The sequence below is a fragment of the Uloborus diversus genome, chromosome 8 (genome assembly GCF_026930045.1).
Source record: "Uloborus diversus isolate 005 chromosome 8, Udiv.v.3.1, whole genome shotgun sequence".
Classification (NCBI taxonomy): domain Eukaryota; kingdom Metazoa; phylum Arthropoda; class Arachnida; order Araneae; family Uloboridae; genus Uloborus; species Uloborus diversus.
In genome coordinates, this window is record NC_072738.1 from 41,175,371 (window position 1) to 41,188,133 (window position 12,763).

The window sequence follows — 12,763 nt, forward strand, 5'->3', positions numbered from 1 at the left end:
GAGCGGTCATTGGACTCGTCAGCCTGAATCTATAAAAAGGACGAAACTGCAGTCTCAGTATGGCGGCGTGACCGGGTTATCGGCACTTCTCATGTGCTCCTCCATTGGCAATCACATGCAACGTCACTTGAAGATTAAAGTCGCCCACTATTTATTGGAGTGAATTAATAGTGTTACTCCCACGCACGACCCGCTAACAATGATTTTCGAATATGAATGAGACGAATATCTAAATGAACGTTCCTGGGGAGTACCTGAGGCGTGGCCTCGCACCTCCCAAGTCTTGCCATTGGTGGGATGGATCCTCCGTAGAGGAATAAGCTTATTGGTCGGCGAGTTAAGCCGATGTCGTAGGAGCATTTCCTGGCGGTCAAAAATTTGACTTAAGAGAATTTGGAGTCCAGAACTGAATTAAAATGAAAAAAGGGGATAGAAAATGGATAAAAACTTAGTCCTCATCAATAAAGATTTGGACTAGAGTTGAAATTTTGCCTATGAGATTTTCCTGACTTTTTAGAATAGGGAGGGCCGTCCTGAGTTTGGAAAAGACTTTAGAGAGGTTGAATATTTTATTGATTTCAGCAAAAAGTTGCATGAAATCAGTGATTTCGTTGCTGGAGTTAGGCTCCTTAATATTAGGGGTGGAATGCTCAGGAAGATTACTGGAAGTTGCCTCAGAGTAGGAAGTTCCTACTCTGCGGCTAGCACCGCTTCCGCGGTTAACGGCTCGTTTACCTTCCAGGTTGATTTTGGGTTTGGGGAAGGCCACGCAACCCCTATAAGAGGCTACGTGATCACCCCCGCAATTAACACATTTGGGCTTTTCCTTGTTAATTTTGGCCGGGCACTTGTCACGAGAGTGTTCCCCCCCGCAGACGACACAGCGGACTTTTCGAAAGCAATTAACTGCCAGGTGGTTGAACCCCTGACAGGTATAACACTGTATAACACGTCGATTTGTCCGGTACCTCTCGACGGTTATGGCAGTGTGGAATAGTGTCTTTAAATCATTAATTTTAGTATGTTGCTCACCGGACGAGAGCTGGATTTGGAATAGAGGGAGCTTAGTAGCATCCCTTTTGGTCAGTTGAGCGACCTTTACAATAGGAAAATTTAATTCGGAAAGTGCTTTCGAAATTTCCTCAGTGTCGGTGCAAGTGGGTAGTCCTCTAATGACATATTTGAATAGTCTGGGTCCCTTTGCCCTTTGGATGTAAAAGTCTATGTTACTAGACTTGAGTAAATTAATAATTTTATTGCGATCAGTGGGGTCATCCACAAAGATCGCCGTTTCATCCTTCCTATTTCTTAGTTTAAAATTCTGACAGTTATCATTGAGCTTGCGGATGAAATCAAGGTAGTTGGGGGGGGTCTCCACCACGAGGGGGGCAAGCTGATTAACTCCTCTAGCCGGAGAGGTAGAGGTAGTTTCCTGGGAATTTAGATTTGGATTCGAGACTTGGGGGAGGGTGGAGAACTTATTTTCCAGTGCTACAGGCGCAGCCTTTACGGGCGAAGGCGCTTTACAAGTTCTACGTGGCAGCTGGAATTCCTGAGCATTAAGGTGTTCAGAAATATGGAAGAATTTCTGAAAGGATAGGAATTTAATCTTGTCAGTCAAAGCATGACTCACCAGGGCCTCCGCCACTTGAGCGTCCGGGATCCCGTCCTGGCCCAAGAGTTGGAGAATCTCCCGGAGAGTCTCATCCTCACCGTCAGGGAAGAAGATGTCTGTATAACGGAACATATCCTTGGCAGTTTTAATGATGTCAGTCACCTCACTGTAGGAGAGAGGAGAGTCGTACTTTTCTGGGATGTTAGTGGAGTTGACTTCCATCTCATCATCAGATGGGGTCATGTCTGCCCATGAAGTGGACTGTATTGGGGAGTTTGTGCGGTGGGTGAAGGGGGTGGCCGCCTTGGCCGGAGTCCGCGAGCCGGGAATACTCCCGGGAAGCTTCCTCCTAGCACTCGGCGCCGCATTCCTCTTCGCCGCTACTCCTATAGCGGCGGGTTTTCCTTTTAGCCTCATTTTCCCACGTCCGTTCTTAACGGGATCCAAAGTGGGAATTCCTCGAGTGAAATCGAATATGAATGACAGCGCGAACGCACCCCAAGCAACCGCAATTTGCGGATGTGGCGAGCATCAACCCTCCGAAGTGCAATGAAGGGCCTCTGCTCGGGGGAGCCTCCTCGTTGATCAAGGCATCCCCAGTGCCAGGTAAGTATGATCGACGGAATCACGAACATACCTATATACTACTCCTGATATTAGAATAAACTGGTTGCGGGTCATCAAGGAGGAGCTCCACTTCAAAAATAGTCCTGATTGATACCAAATATAGCACACGTATCATTTTCAGTAATTCGAAACTGTTTGGTTTGATAATCAAAAACGTTAAACCTATACGAGTTCCAAAACTCTACCGGTTTGGTAGTGTATCATGCGGTAATAATATTATACTTGCTATCCTTGCCCGAACTCTCCCACAACCTGCCCGTATACGTGTGTGTGTTCTCACTCAGACTCGTTCTTTTTACGGTGGTTTGCTTATTTTGAATACTTAATAAAATGTTGCCAATAAAAATAAAGGAATTAATCAAACTGTCGGTGAAACTTTTTCCTAGAACGGAAAGTACTTGCCTTCTTGTGGCAATAGAATTACTTATCAATGTAACACAGACATTGAATTTTCAATTAAAGCTTAAATATTTCTTTTCTTTGAATTCATGAAAGTCATTGTTTCATTTTCCAAACGAATTCAGAGAACGTTTCAGACTTTAATTAAATGTCAAATACTTTATGAGTAAGTAAATCTTAACAAAGCGCGTATATATTTACGTAGAAAATTTCGACAGTCATGCTCACAAATTGTGATAGGACGCTATTAAAGTAGCTCATACGAGTGTGGAATTCGGACTTCGGACTGCATCCACCATGGCTAAAAACGTACTCGCTGCACAGCTGAGAGAAAATATGATAAAAATGAAACTACTATGAAATTTTTCGTGGTGTCACATGGACATGCAAAGAAGGAGAATGCATTCAATAAATTGAACCTGAGTTTCCTACACTTACCGAGAATTATTGTCTCATTTTTATCAGAAATGGAACAATATTTCTTTTCCCTCTTTAAAGAGAAAAGAGCTCAACGCTGAAATTCCGAGAAATTTTTACCTGAAGCAAAAAACTACGTAGAAAAATTGCAATACGAAATTTACACATTTTTGATAAATAATAAGCTTTTTTTTTATTATTTTTTTGCAACATTGCAAACACGTTTGTAATGCAACATCCAGGCGTTATATTACAGACACTAAAGTGATGCCGCTAATAATTCGGCCATCCGCAATAATTTAACCCGGGCGCAATTGCTGTCCATGACGCTAGCGAATGGTTTGCATATCCGCTAGTATAGACAGGCAGAGAAATTTTTGTATCCTCTACTTGTTTTGCTCACTCGCAGTCTTCATTGTTTACTTTTACTAATCATTAGTATTTGCTAACTGTAAAGTAACTTCCAGTCATTCAACGATAAAAAAATTGTTTTGATGACGTCAAATACTAGGACTTCTTGACCAACATTTCAATTTCACGCTTCTGACCAACAAAAACATTACTCAATGTAAAGCTAAAATTATCCTCTTTTAGTTAATCCACATTTAAGTTTTTTTAGCAGGAGAACAATTTATTTTTCACTGCTACATTGAAAGTTATTACATGCCGTTGAAGTGTAGGGATATGCCTCGCGTTGTCAGACAAATGCTTACTTACTTATCAAAAGAAACATAATCACGGGCATGCCAAAATACATTCGTAACAGTACGCCGCATATAAACCTTGGATCCGTTTCAAGTTACATTAAAAGAATATCTACACGCTTTTACAGTAAAATGCATCCAGCCCCAATATTCCCGATCAAGTTCAGGGAAGAACAACAGAGAAGGAAGAAACTGTATCTAAATTATACAGAGACTTTAATTTTAGAGATTATTAGACTTCAATTTTCTTCATACGGAAGCAAGGGTATGAATATGTTTCGAGCCCAAGGTTCTTTAATGTCTGAAAGCCAGGGAGGAGGGCGCAGCCCCCTCCTCACGATCCTAAACTGACGGAAGTACTGCGAAAGGTAAGATTTGGGATTTAACTCCCAGTTGTATATAATACCATCGTTAATATAAGCTGGGAAACAAAATTTCTCGAGCCAAGATCATACTTCATAGGATCATTTCTATAGTATGATTAGCGAGTTCGCTCACCGAACTTCGCAGAAAACCCAACCACGATGATGTGGAATGAGACGAATATCTATGAACGTTCCTGGGGAGTACCTGAGGCGTGGCCTCGCACCTCCCAAGTCTTGCCATTGGTGGGATGGATCCTCCGGTCAAAAAACTGACTTAAGAAATTTGGAGTCCAGAACTGAATTAAAATGAAATAAGGGGGTAAAAATGAAAAACTTAGTCCTCATCAATAAAGATTTGGACTAAAGTTGTAATTTTGCCTATAAGGTTTTCCTGACTTTTTAGAATAGGGAGGGCCGTCCTGAGTTTGGAAAAGACTTTAGAGATGTTGAATATTTTATTGATTTCAGCAAAAAGTTGCATGAAATCAGTAATTTCGTTGCTGGAGTTAGGCTCCTTAATACTAGGGGTGGAATGCTCAGGAAGATTACTGGAAGTGGCCACAGCGTAGGAAGTTCCTACTCTGCGGCTAGCACCGCTTCCGCGGTTAACGGCTCGTTTACCTTCCAGGTTGATTTTGGGTTTGGGGAAGGCCACGCAACCCCTATAAGAGGCTACGTGATCACCCCCACAATTAACACATTTGGGCTTTTCCTTGTTAATTTTGGCCGGGCACTTGTCACGAGAGTGTTCCCCCCCGCAGACGACACAGCGGACTTTTCGAAAGCAGTTAACTGCCAGGTGGTTGAACCCCTGGCAGGTATAACACTGTATAACACGTCGATTTGTCCGGTACCGCTCGACGGTTATGGCAGTGTGGAATAGTGTCTTTAAATCATTAATTTTAGTATGTTGCTCACCGGACGAGAGCTGGAGTTGGAATAGAGGGAGCTTAGTACCGTCCCTTTTGGTCAGTTGAGCGACCTTTACAATAGGAAAATTTAATTCGGAAAGTGCTTTCGAAATTTCCTCAGTGTCGGTGCAAGTGGGTAGTCCTCTAATGACATATTTGAATAGTCTGGGTCCCTTTGCCCTTTGGATGTAAAAGTCTATGTTACTAGACTTGAGCAAATTAATAACTTTATTGCGATCAGTGGGGTCGTCCACAAAGATCGCTGTTTCATCCTTCCTATTTCTGAGTTTAAAGTTCTGACAGTTATCATTGAGCTTGCGGATGAAATCAAGGTAGTTGGGGGGGGTCTCCACCACAAGGGGGGCAAGCTGATTAACTCCTCTAGCCGGAGAGGTAGAGGTAGTTTCCTGGGAATTTGAATTTGGATTCGAAACTTGGGGGAGGGTGTAGAACTTATTTTCCAGGGCCACAGGCGCAGCCTTTACGGGCGAAGGCGCTTTACATGTTCTACGTGGCAGCTGGAATCCCTGAGCATTAAGGTATTCAGAAATGTGGAAGAATTTCTGAAAGGATAAGAATTTAATCTTGTCAGTCAAAGCATGACTCACCAGGGCCTCCGCCACTTGAGCGTCCGGGATCCCGTCCTGGCCCAAGAGTTGGAGAATCTCCCGGAGAGTCTCATCCTCACCATCAGGGAAGAAGATGTCTGTATAACGGAACATATCCTTGGCTGTTTTAATGATGTCAGTCACCTCGCTGTAAGACAGGGGTGAGTCATACTTTTCTGGAGGGTTAGTGGAGTTGACTTCCATCTCATCATCAGATGGGGTCATGTCTGCCCATGAAGTGGACTGTATTGGGGAGTTTGTGCGGTGGGTGAAGGGGGTGGCCGCCTTGGCCGGAGTCCGCGAACCGGGAATACTCCCGGGAAGCTTCTTCCTAGCGCTCGGCGCCGCATTCCTCTTCGCCGCTACTCCTATAGCGGCGGGTTTTCCTTTTAGCCTCATTTTCCCACGTCCGTTCTTAACGGGATCCAAAGTGGGGAAAAAAGAGATGTGGAATGGGGTTTCTATCTGAGCGTGAAGCCGGTGGTGTCAGTGTTTAACTGGCGTCCCATTGATGATCGCGCCTTCTGCCTCCGTGGCGGTTGGAGGGTAGAAACTCGTTCTGAGTGGTTATTATTAATAAAAAGCAAGCAAGGAATGAAGAAGACCAGAAATCACTGCGGAGGATCGGTTTATTCTCTCCAGTAAATTCCTGGAACCTAAGCTCAAATGACATGGTTGAGGGATGCAGTAACGTCACTCTAGAAAACTGAGAGAATTAGTTTGCGCACGCATCTCGTTGTTGGTGTGTAGTGAGATAATATTCAACTAGAAATAATCGCGACGGAACAATGCGACTTTTCAGCGAAACCCGATCTTTTGTCGAATATCTGGACATCAATAAACTCGCGTCTTTTAGCATTGCCAAAGGGATTCTTTGGAACCTCGAGGCACGCGTCTGCAATGCTTTGAAAATTCGTGCTTCATGGTATTACTTTTACTATTTTTCACAAAAGTATTTAGACACTTTACTTTAGTGAAAATTTGAAAGGCAATTTGACTTCCAGTTTCTAGTTTGCATTTATTTGCACACGTTATAAATAAACTCGGTAGAATTAATTATCGCCTGACATACGCGCTTTGTCTGATATTACTAAGAAGGATTCCATATTGAATATGGGATTATTTGACGAAAATGTCAGATTCCTGGAATATTTTGTTGTGTTCAACTAATACTTTCACTTTAAGCTATATTTATGGTCTTTGCTTGTGTGACTTTTATCATTACGTTGCAACAATTTTCTATTCTGCAATCTTTCCAATAGTTAACTGTTATTCATGAAGACTATTGTTTCTGATATCAGGGTAGTTTCTACCAATTGGAAAGACCAGGCGAAGAATAATGATTTAAAAAAATCTATTATCGCTGGTTCAGATTATTTTATTTAATTCGAGTACTTGTTCCTAGCTTTTTTACTAAGCTCTATCAATGTGATGCACATCGTACATACTAAAAGATTATTATTATTTTTTCTGTAACCTCGATGGAAATAATCCTGTATAATTTGTATAATCAACCCTTTTCATACTAGATTTCGTTGTCCTAAAGTTGGAATCATAGCCATGGGAATAACCGAATTTGCAAGGATAATATCAAACAAATGACTGAATCTCGAATAGGTGGCAAGAGCGCCAATGCCACTCATTATCCCGCGCTACGAGTACTGCAAGTGGTGCATCCCTTTCCCATTTCTACCACTTTCCTAGGTTGTCGTGGCCGGTTCTTGTGTCTTTTTAAATACACAACAACTTGCATATTTACAAAAAATATAGTCCGTAATTTGTTTGTGCGCAAACAAAACATGAAACATAATTACACTCACTACTTTATTGTATTCCATGTTAGATGTATTTTCGATACATTATGTATTTCCCTGTTGTAACGCTGCGAATAGGGAACTAAATATGAAATTAAACTCCCGCTGCCCTATCTATTACCCTGCATTTTGAACTCATTAAATAATAATGGTTTTAACACGTCAATTTATATTCAGTAAAACTTTTCTGCACACTTAAAAAATTAAAAGAATTGTTAATCTAATTGCAAAACACTCAAAAAATTGAAATTAGAAGGCTTGATTATCAAGAACGGCAGCGAAGCATTTTCAACTCTCGCCTAGGGTGCTTAAATGACCGTGTGTAATACGTAAGAGATATTTGTATGTTCATGGTGAATAACTATTACACCTTACGGCCACACACTAAGAGCCACAGATTTAAACGTGCTCAGAGATAATAAAAGGTGACAAAAATTATCTATTTAATAAAAATTTAAATCACCCCTTTCGAAAATTTTGAATTGTATGAGACAAAAAAATCATGCATGTGTTTGATAAATGTAAAAGTTTACATGTTGCGTACCTTGGTGAGATTTGGCTACGTCCCGAAACTTTCTTCTATTTTTCGTACAATGTAAAAAGTCTGATCCAAACTGCCTGAAGCGTGGGAGAATAAAATATTTGAATGAAAATTCTGCCCAAAAAAATTCTCGAGATTCTAATGATCATACATCTGACTCTGCAACTTCTCAAGGATTGAACATTTAAAGTCTCATTTAAAGCAACAGTGATGAAGTAATCATGTTTCAGTCCTCCTGCCCTTAATGCCCAGTTCGAGTTTAAAAACGAGCAATTCATGACGCGTATTCGTAGCGCTACAGCACTTCTTTCATTTTTTTTAATTTTCAGGAATGTTTATGAAACATTCCCTTTTTGCTGTTTCATACTCAGTTCGTTACCTAATTTTTCGATTTGAAAGTCCTGCATTCTGTAGAAAACATAAATTTATGTCCCAGAACAGGCTTTTCCAACTATACTGCTGAATCGTGAAATTGAAATTAGTAAAATAAAAATATGTTAAAATTTCACAAATAGTGATGAGAATCGCAGGCGGACAGTCGTATCCGAGTTGTAAGGGCAGAATTTACAAGTACATCCTTTTTCAGTGAAAAAAAGAGGTTCCGGATCATGTTTTCACTTTACAAAAGTAATGAGTAGCAAGGGGGCAAGTAATTTTGTCAGCCCTATCGATTATTTCATATCACTTTCGTGCCAATTCGGCATCAGCATATGGTTTCATTTTCTTCTTCATTTTTTAGATACAGATCGGGAGAGTGCACTGCGCCAGAACTAAGGTTCTTTTACGCGGTATGAATGAAGAGAAATGATCAGTAATCGAGCTGGCGTGAAGGGGCAGTGTGAGGAAGGGGCTTCATTTTTTCGGACGATAAAAGATCCTATAAATCTTGTAGCTTCTGCAAAAATTTCGAAATGGTGAATATTTTAAAAATAAATTACTTAACTCTCAATCGTAGAAAAATATTTTTAATCCTGATCAAAAATAGCCAAAAGGGCTAATATAGCCAAATCTGGCAATCCCCACTGAGGAAGTCGCTGATTCAGTTTGTGGTTTTCAAGATTCTCGCAGCGCTACCTGTTGTCGGAAATGGTGACTAAATGTTTTTTTCTCCAGTTCCCTGAACCAAGGCCTCAGACAATTCCTTTCTACGCGTTCCAGTTTTGTTTCATTCATTAACAAAAGCCATTACTCCTTCTTGGGACACTCAGGAGCACTAGACGTTAAATCCCGGTTATCACAAATTTGCCATTTCAACTGCGCTTGCGCGAGGACTTGGCATTTCTGTTTTAAAATTTCGCGTTACTTGTTTATATTTTGGCTGTGCTGGAGTCCCAACAAATTAATGAATGCGATTAGAATATTTTCACAGCGATTTCGTGATACATCATTTGAAACTACGGATATGAATAACTGATAATCTTTATAATGTAAAGGGAAAAATGACACTTCAATATTTCTTGGTTTGGAAATATCTATCTTTATACTTAAATGGCTACTTCTCTGTGTACGCATGTCCGGGGTAATCTTCAAAACTACTGGACCGATTTTAACCATTTTTTTCATAATAGATAGTTACATTATCTGGGAGCAACTTAGGCTATAATTTATTCCTAAAAAACTTAGTTTAAAAACGGTTTGATGGAAAACCGGAAATGTCATGTAATTTTCCCTTTAAATGATTAAATATAAAACCCATTGTTACGAAAATTCGCTGCCTTACAACAGCAATATTAAAAGTAATCAAAATGAAAATTTTGAATCACGGCTTCTCTGGAGCAAACATGAGTTGAAAGTCATTTAAAACATTTGGAAACTCTACTTTTTGCACACTTAGGGAAACATAGTAGAGAGCTTTTTTCTTTTTGTATGTGTGTACTAATTGATTAAATAAAGCGCACGTTTTTTTTTTTTAGTGATTTTTGTTTTTGTTAGTTCATATTTTGGAAATTCTTCAAATTTTTATATGATTCAATTCGTGCTTTCGTTTCTAAATGAATACTCGTTCGTTTTTTATACTTATTGCTATTTTACTTTTATGGGTAAGGAAGAAGCTTGATTTGTTATCACGTCAAAGCGGTGTGTTTTGAGTTCTTTCAGTTAAAACAGAAAACTAAAGAAAGTAGCGATTGTTTCTCACGATTATTACTGACCCAGGCAACGCCAGGCATTTTTGCTAGTTTAACATAAACGTCAAACACGTTGTGTACTTCAAAAATGATTGGAATATGAGTACAGATATCCGTCCCTGGCGGATATTTTACGTTAGGCGTAAACAGCTTAGTATTATACAGGCAAATTTGGCCCTGAAAAGGGCCTTGGTTTGATAGAAAAATCAGACTCCAAATCCATTAATAATTAAGACGCAAAACTCGATCTTTACCGAGGCCAAAAAGCTAAATCAGAGAAAGCTTTGTGAATTCTAATTTTTATCTGTTGCCATCTCATACTTATTAACAAATTCAAAATATTTGTAATTAATTTTAGCTAGACTTTTGAAATCAGCTTAGTCCGTGCGCAAGCGCAGTTGAAATGGCAAATTTTTGATAACCGGCCGCCCCCCAAAAAAAGATTGTCTGTTCATTACAGCAAAACAGATTGTCGAACCAAATAGTATCAACAGTTTGTTCTTTTCTACGAAGGGTATAAACAATGAATGGATAAAATAGAAATTTTCACGAAGGAAACATACAAAAATAGCTACCAGTATTTTACCTCGACTATGCTACCCTGCTATATATATATGTTCGGGTGCATGGAGTTTCGTACTCGCTTCGGCAGTACATATACTAAAATTGGAACGATACAGAGAAGATTAGCATGGCCCCTGCGCAAGGATGACACGCAAAATCGTGAAGCGTTCCACATTTTTTTCTCATTCCTATTCCGAGATTTAAATAAACTTGGCACGAGCGATGTATTGCAAGTTGCAAATTGTGATGCAGTGGAAAGTCGGGGCTGAAATTTTTAACTCCTAAGGAAAGGACGAAACTGATTTGTGGTTGAAAAGTGAAAGATTTCTAACTGATTTCTTTCCCTTTCAAATACTTTTATTATTATTTGTACGACTGTTTTATTTCAATACTATGGGTGTGGAATGGATCGATATTTATACGTAAATAAAATTTGATGATAAATTTTAAAAAATATAAAAGTTTTATATCGAATTTCAATTAAGAAAAAAACTAAACAAACACTCATGGGAATTTACCGTCCGGGGCAAGGCTCCAGGACTGCCCCCCTTCCCCGTGAACCGCTTTCTTTTCCTGATTTTTTCGACACAATTTTAGGAAATAAAATTTCGAAACTAGAACTGGTGTTAGGGTTGCGTCCTGTCTAGTCTGTTATTCATAACGATTTTGGACTGGGTAATCAATATAAAAGAGATGGGATTTCCTTGAGGGCCTGGATTTCGAGGATAAGATTGTTTTGCAGTCCTCCAGATTTCAGGATATAAGGAGAAAACAAACAATCTTGTGATCAATGCCAAAAAAATTGAATGAATGCAGAACTCTTTCAGAGTACTAGGTAAAATTCTGAAGTCATCGTGCCTAAGCTTGAAGAATTAAAATTTTCAGTTCCATGATTGAATTTGTGATGCTTTATGCAAGCGAAACTCGGATATTAACAAAACAACAAGAAGCAAAAACTAAGTTTTCGAACAAAATGCCATCAAAAAGTTGAAAAAGTATTTTGGAAAAATAAAGCAGCAAACCAATATCAATTGAAATTAAACAAAGATGTCACGTGTTTAGAAGACACCCAAAAAAAGCGAAAGAATTGCTTTGCCCTGGTGGCAAGATGAAACGAGGTAGACCGAAAACAACATGGCAATAAACGAGCGAAACGAATTTGGTTGGCCCAGCTGGAATTTGGCCAGAGCAGTTGCACTAAAACGGAGAGAGGTGGAGGACAACTATTGCGTCCCCATGCTCCTTTGGGGTGGAAAGAGATTCAAGTCCTGTCCAAGTTTAGGATTTAACGTCTTTTGTTGGAGTAAGGAGGAAACCGTAATACTGGGGTCGACCAAATTTCCGTTGAATTCCGTAAAATAAATTTTATCGAAGTAGATTTGCACGGTAAATAATAATTTACAGTACATTTGTCACATAAAAATCAATTTATATGCACTCTCTGGCAGAATGTATTACTTACAAATTAACTGGATCTCAGATAGAGTACTCTCGATAACTGAGAGGCTTTGTGAATATAAGAGTTGTTCCTGCTATTTTAAAGTCCTTTCATTAGCTGCATTAAGCGAAAGTGCATTTCTGAACTCGACTTCCGAGTCTTCACTTTCGTTGTGTGATGACCCTACAAAGACTGATATTTCTGAAGGTGTTGTGAGGTGATGAGATTTGCATCAAGATCCGAATTTTTCAAAGTAGAAATCGATATTCAGTGTATGAAATTCTTGATCTGAATCCCCCACCCAATGTGAATGAAATCCCACAATTCATGAAAAAAAAAAAAAAACCCGATGCAGTTTTGTGTCACATTTTCTCTCCCCCGGAGATGATATAAAATACAGTTCCTCTCCCGCCACATTAATCTTTTCTGTTCTGAACGAAAAGAAGGTACAAAAAAAATTCATAAGAAAGGTAATGAGTAATTTGTCATAGAAAAAGTGGTGAAAATCTAGTTGGCATTATTTTGTTTAAAACGTTAAAAGCGGGAGGGCAATGGATAGAGAGAAACCCAATACACGGGATGAAAATAACACATTGAAGAAATTCGAGTCCGGCGAGAATCATTTTCAGACGTT

General features: G+C 39.5%; 1 non-coding gene and 3 pseudogenes across 1 annotated transcript; 3 read left to right on the forward strand and 1 right to left on the reverse strand.

Annotated features, from left to right (window-relative positions):
* Positions 1–2,104: 2,104 nt before the first annotated feature.
* On the reverse strand, positions 2,105–2,229 carry LOC129228771 (U1 spliceosomal RNA; annotated as a pseudogene).
* A 1,978-nt stretch (positions 2,230–4,207) lies between these two features.
* LOC129228792 (small nucleolar RNA U3) lies at positions 4,208–4,344 on the forward strand (annotated as a pseudogene).
* Positions 4,345–6,090: 1,746 nt separating this feature from the next.
* On the forward strand, positions 6,091–6,209 carry LOC129228789 (small nucleolar RNA U3; annotated as a pseudogene).
* A 4,554-nt stretch (positions 6,210–10,763) lies between these two features.
* On the forward strand, positions 10,764–10,870 carry LOC129228830 (U6 spliceosomal RNA). Its single transcript, XR_008581012.1, has one exon. It is a non-coding gene; the product is annotated as a U6 spliceosomal RNA (small nuclear RNA).
* Positions 10,871–12,763: the final 1,893 nt, after the last annotated feature.